The sequence below is a fragment of the Zea mays genome, chromosome 4, assembly GCF_902167145.1.
Source record: "Zea mays cultivar B73 chromosome 4, Zm-B73-REFERENCE-NAM-5.0, whole genome shotgun sequence".
Classification (NCBI taxonomy): Eukaryota; Viridiplantae; Streptophyta; class Magnoliopsida; order Poales; family Poaceae; genus Zea; species Zea mays.
Window position 1 is genome coordinate 227,012,848 of NC_050099.1, and position 5,751 is coordinate 227,018,598.

Genomic DNA, 5,751 nt, shown 5'->3' on the forward strand with positions numbered 1-5,751 from the left:
GGAAGGGATGGGTGAAAACTGAAAAGTGAAAACGTGGACTTTGACTAAATAAAGGATAGATCAATTCTTTTTTTCAAATAGTGATAGCAATAAAACCATTTCCAAGAAAATCTTCCCCTATAGTGGAGAAAGCCGTCAGCAAACCTAAACCCAGCCTAAACAAATAGAGTAGAGTAGTATGAGAACGTATTATTTAGGGTGTGTTTGGCTGAGGCCTGACGGAGGGGAATGGAAGTATGGAACGGTTTCATTTTTCTATATCTATCTATTCTATATCTATACTATACTTAAAGTACTAGTTTCAACGTCGTCATGCGTCATATTTTTACAAATGACCCCTTACAGTTATTTCAAATTAATCCGATGCACGTTTATACATGGCCAAACGGCGGCCCGACAAGGACCAGACGCGCGCGGGCCACAACTCTGGCACAGGCATGTCATGACGGCCTGCTGACTGTGTTGGGCTAGCCCGTTAGCATGTCGTCGGGCTAGACACGTGTGGACCATAACTCTGGCCCAGGCACGTCATGTCGGCCTGTTGACTGTGCCGGGTCAGCCCGTCGGCCCATTTGATTAAATCAGCGTAAAATGTTAAAAAACGGTGCAGGAGGTGGGATTCGAACTCATGCCCTGATGGAAGAAAGGCGGGAAACACTAGGTAAAGTTGTCTAACCAATAGAACATCATGCTCAAATATTTGTAATATTGAATATAAATTATATATATGTATATATGTTTTTTTGTAAAATAAAATAAAATATATAATTGTGTCGGGCCGGACCAGCACTACGGGCTGAGGCTACAGCCAAGCACGGCACGACGTTCTTGGCTCTTGCAAGCATTATGTCGTTTCTGAGACCACATTGACACAATAGACTCTATAGTGTTTGAGATTGCTGAATTGGATGTAGCAACAATGATTTGTCACACTAACAGTAAAATGAAAGGTTATTTGTTGGTTTTAAACATTAGTAATTGCTACGAAGTAGCATAATTTATATGGAGCGCATTCAGTTTTTATTGATGCCTGACTTTTGCAATTACTCCATAATTTGATCTATTTCTTTATAAGTTTGAATTCATGTGACTTATTTTAGAAACTTGAGCTCATAGACTTTCTCTTATTTGGTCTCTGTATGGTGAATTATGTCATTCTATAATCTTTATTCGTTTAGTCAGTTTTTGTGAACTCATTCTAATCGCTCACTTCATTGGTCGTGTTGTACCAAGACACATTGGATGGAGTAAATAATAACAACAGTTAGCCAAATCAAAAAAATATTATACAGAGAGCGGAGACAATCAATAAAAAATATTGATTTTTTTGTGGATAGGTTACATGGGTATTGTTGTAAGCCGTCGCAACGCACGGGCAACCGACTAGTATTTTTTATGTTTGATTATCACGAAGGAAAGCGGAGCGACTCCTGAAGTCTATAAATAGCAAATATTTTGGATGATCTCGCTCCACCAAAACGACCGGATGCGAGCGCTCTCGCGGACGCGAATGCTCTCATCCATCTCCTCCACTCAACAGTCATATGACTCTCCAACCAAACAATAAACGGAGCGACTCCGCACTATTATACTCTTCAACCAGACAAAAAATTGAGTGATTCCGTTCTGCTTGCCAAACACAGAATGAAATGCTCAATTCTTAGAAATGGAATGGAGCCGCTCCATCCCAGTTGGCTCCCCAACCAAATGCACCCAAGAGTGTGTTTAGTTGAGTAGTGGAGAAGAATAGAACGACTTCATTATAGTTTTTTTAGATGTTTGGTTCCAACAAAATAGAAGCGGAGCGTCTCCTAGAGTCTCCATACGGAAATTTACCATAAATAGTTGGAGTGCTCCCGCTCCACCAAAATGGTCGAATGCGAGCGCTCTCTTTCCTCTTCTCTTCTCTACACTCATATGGCTCTCCAACCAAACAAAGAATATAGCAGCTCCGCTCTATTATACTCTTCAACCAAATAAAAAAAATAGAGTGGCTCCGTTCTGCTTGCCAAATGGAGAATAGAACGACTTCATTCTCAAAAATTAGAATGGAACTGCTACATTCTAATTGACTCTTCAACCAAACGCACCTTAGATAACTGATCAAAGAGACGGGTACACGCCACAAACGAGAAGCGTCGTGATCCTATCGAACGGAACAGAGACATAAGTCTAAAATAGAGAACGCGGAACTGTCTAAATATTTGTCGCCGCCTGTCGGGGACCATAATTAGGGGTACCCTCAAGACGCCTAATTCTCAGCTGGTAACCCCCATCAACATAAAGCTGCAAAGGCCTGATGGGTACGATTAAGTCAGAGATCAGTCCACACGAGTGACTCGGTCACGCTTCACCCGAGCCTAGCCTCGGCCAAGGGCAGCCGACCTCGAGGGACTTCCGTCTCGCCCGAGGCCCCCCTTTTTACGGCGGACACATCACCGGCTCGCCCGAGGCCTTGGCTTCGCTCAGAAGCAACTCTGACTAAATCGCCACACCGACCGACCGAGTTGCAGGAGCATTTAACGTAAAGGTGGCCTGACACCTTTATCCTGACACGCGCCCCCCCGGCAGAGCCGACGTGACCGCCGTCACTCCACCGCTTCACTGACCAGTCTGACAGAAGGACAGCGTCGCCTGCGCCACTCCGACTGCGGTGCCACTCGACAGAGTGAGTCAGACAGACAGTCAGGCCTTGCCAAAGGTGCCACGGCGAACTCCGCTCCGCCCGACCCCAGGGCTCGGACTCGGGCTAAGACCCGGAAGACGACGAACTCCGCTCCGCCCGACCCCAGGGCTCGGACTCGGGCTAAGACCCGGAAGACGGCGAACTCCGCTCCGCCCGACCCCAGGGCTCGGACTCGGGCTAAGACCCGGAAGACGGCGAACTCCGCTCCGCCCGACCCCAGGGCTCGGACTCGGGCTAAGACCCGGAAGACGGCGAACTCCGCTCCGCCCGACCCCAGGGCTCGGACTCGGGCTAAGACCCGGAAGACGGCGAACTCCGCTCCGCCCGACCCCAGGGCTCGGACTCGGGCTAAGACCCGGAAGACGACGAAACTCCGCCTCGCCCGACCCCAGGGCTCGGACTCCGCCCTGGCCTCGGCCGAACGACCTCCGCCTCGCCCGACCCCATGGCTCGGACTCGGCCTCGGCGACAGAAGACAGACTCAACCTCGGCTTCGGAGGAGCCCCCACGTCACCCCGCCTAGGGCACAGACCCGCCACGTCAACAGGAAGCGTCATCATCGTCCTACCCCGAATCGACTCGGGTCACGGAGAACAAGACCGGCGTCCCATCCGGCCAGCTCCGCCGGATGGGCAATGATGGCGCTCCACAAGCTCTGTGACGACGGCGGCCCCCAGCTCTCTTACGGAAGCAGGGCGACGTCAGCAAGGACTCGACCGCTCCAACAGTTGTCCCTCCGCCAGGCTCCGTCGCACCTCCGACAGCCACGACATCACGCCAGCAAGGTGCCAAGACCTCTCCGGCTGCCACATTGGCATGTACCTAGGGCGCTAGCTCTCTCTCCGCTAGACACGTAGCACTCTGCTACACCCCCCATTGTACACCTGGATCCTCTCCTTACGACTATAAAAGGGAGGACCAGGGCCTTCTTAGAGAAGGTTGGCCACGCGGGACCGAGGACGGGACAGGCGCTCTCTTGGGGCCGCTCGCTTCCCTCACCCGCGTGGACGCTTGTAACCCCCCTACTGCAAGCGCACCCGACCTGGGCGCGGGACGAACACGAAGGCCGCGGGACTTCCACCTCTCTCACGCTCGACTCCGGCCACCTCGCCTCTCCCCCCTTCGCGCTCGCCCACGCGCTCGACCCATCTGGGCTGGGGCACGCAACACACTCACTCGTCGGCTTTGGGACCCCCCTGTCTCAAAACGCCGACAGTTGGCGCGCCGGGTAGGGGCCTACTGCGTGCTGACGAACAGCTCCCCGTCAAGCTCCAGATGGGCAATCTCCAGCAACCTCTCCGGCCCGGGGCGGTGCTTCGTTTCGGGACTCTTGAGTTCATGTCCTTCGACGGCAGCTACGACATGATACTTCTTCCACCGTCGCGCGACAACGACAATGGCGGCCGACAACCCGCTCGCCGGCGGCGGAATCGACGACACCTTCCCCGCGTGGTGGAAGAACAACATTCGAGCTCGCTCCGTTCTCTCCCCCGCCAACGGAGGAGGAGGCGGGGCCATCAAGGCCAAGCGGGAGGCCGCGCTTCGTTGGCCGTCGAGCGAATCGACGCCCCCGACGCCCCGACGGAAGGCACACCGGACGTCGACCTCGCGTTCAAGACGAAGGCAAGCGCCGTCCCCCCGCGACACGCTGACCCCGAGCAAGAAGACGACACCGGCGCGCTCGCGGAAAGCCTGCAGGACGTCGCCCTCGTACCTGAGATGACGGTGCAACCAGTCCCCGATGCGACTACGTCGCTCCTCGTCGACCAAAAGGTACCGACTAACTCCCATCTTACGTCATTTCGACTCGGCCTCAACCCGCCAAACGACCTCGCTTTGGCGGGCGCTCTCATTGAGGCGAGTGCAACCCCACTGGGGTTTCGTATACGGTCGCCTTAGGACCGGCTGACGGACGTCTCGACCTACGGGCCCTCTGGGTCCGAGGAAGATGACGACCCCAGCGTCTGTTGGGATTTCTCCGGACTTGGCAACCCCAGTGCCATGCGGGACTTCATGACCGCATGTGACTACTGCCTATCCGACTGTTCCGACGGAAGCCGCAGCCTTGGCGACGAGAGCTGCGGCCCAAGCCGCGAATGTTTCCACATCGAGCTAGGGGATCCCTCCGAAGGCAACCGTCTCGGCATGCCGGAGGACGGTGATCTTCCTAGGCCGGTGCCTCGCGCCGACATCCCACGGGAGCTAGCTGTGGTCCCCGCTCCGGCGGGGGGTTACGACCCACAACTCGAGCAAGTCCGCGAGGCGCAGGCCAGGCTCAACGAGGGAACAGGAGCGCTTGAGCCGATCCGTCTGGACGTCGGGCAGGTATGGGCGGACCAACCCCTGGCTGGAGAAATACGTCACCTGCCCCAAGGTCCCCAGCACCGCGTCGCCAACGATGTCAGGGTCAGGCCGCCGCCCGCATCCAGCGGCGTTGGTCAGAACCTGGCAGCCGCAGCGATGCTCCTCCGCGCGATGCCGGAGCCATCAACCACCGAGGGTCGGCGAATCCAGGGAGAGCTCAAGAATCTCCTGGAAGGCGCTGCGGCCCGACGGGCCGAGAGCACTGCCTCCCGAAGGCAAGGATATCCCTCGGAACCTCATGCCGCGACTTCCCGATTCATGCGGGAAGCCTCGGTCTACACCGGGCGCACGCGCAACACCGCGCCTGCGGCCCCGGGCCACCTCGGCAACGAGCACCATCGACGCGACCGTCGGGCCCACCTCGACGAAAGGGTGCGCCGAGGCTACCACCCCAGGCGTGGGGGGCGCTACGACAGCGGGGAGGATCGGAGTCCCTCGCCCGAACCACCCGGTCCGCAGGCCTTCAGTCGGGCCATCCGACGGGCGCCATTCCCGACCCGGTTCCGACCCCCGACTACTATCACGAAGTACTCGGGGGAAACGAGACCGGAACTGTGGCTCGCGGACTACCGCCTTGCCTGCCAACTGGGTGGGACGGACGACGACAACCTCATCATCCGTAACCTCCCCCTGTTCCTCTCCGACACTGCTCGCGCCTGGTTGGAGCACCTGCCTCCGGGGCAGATCTCCAACTGGGACGA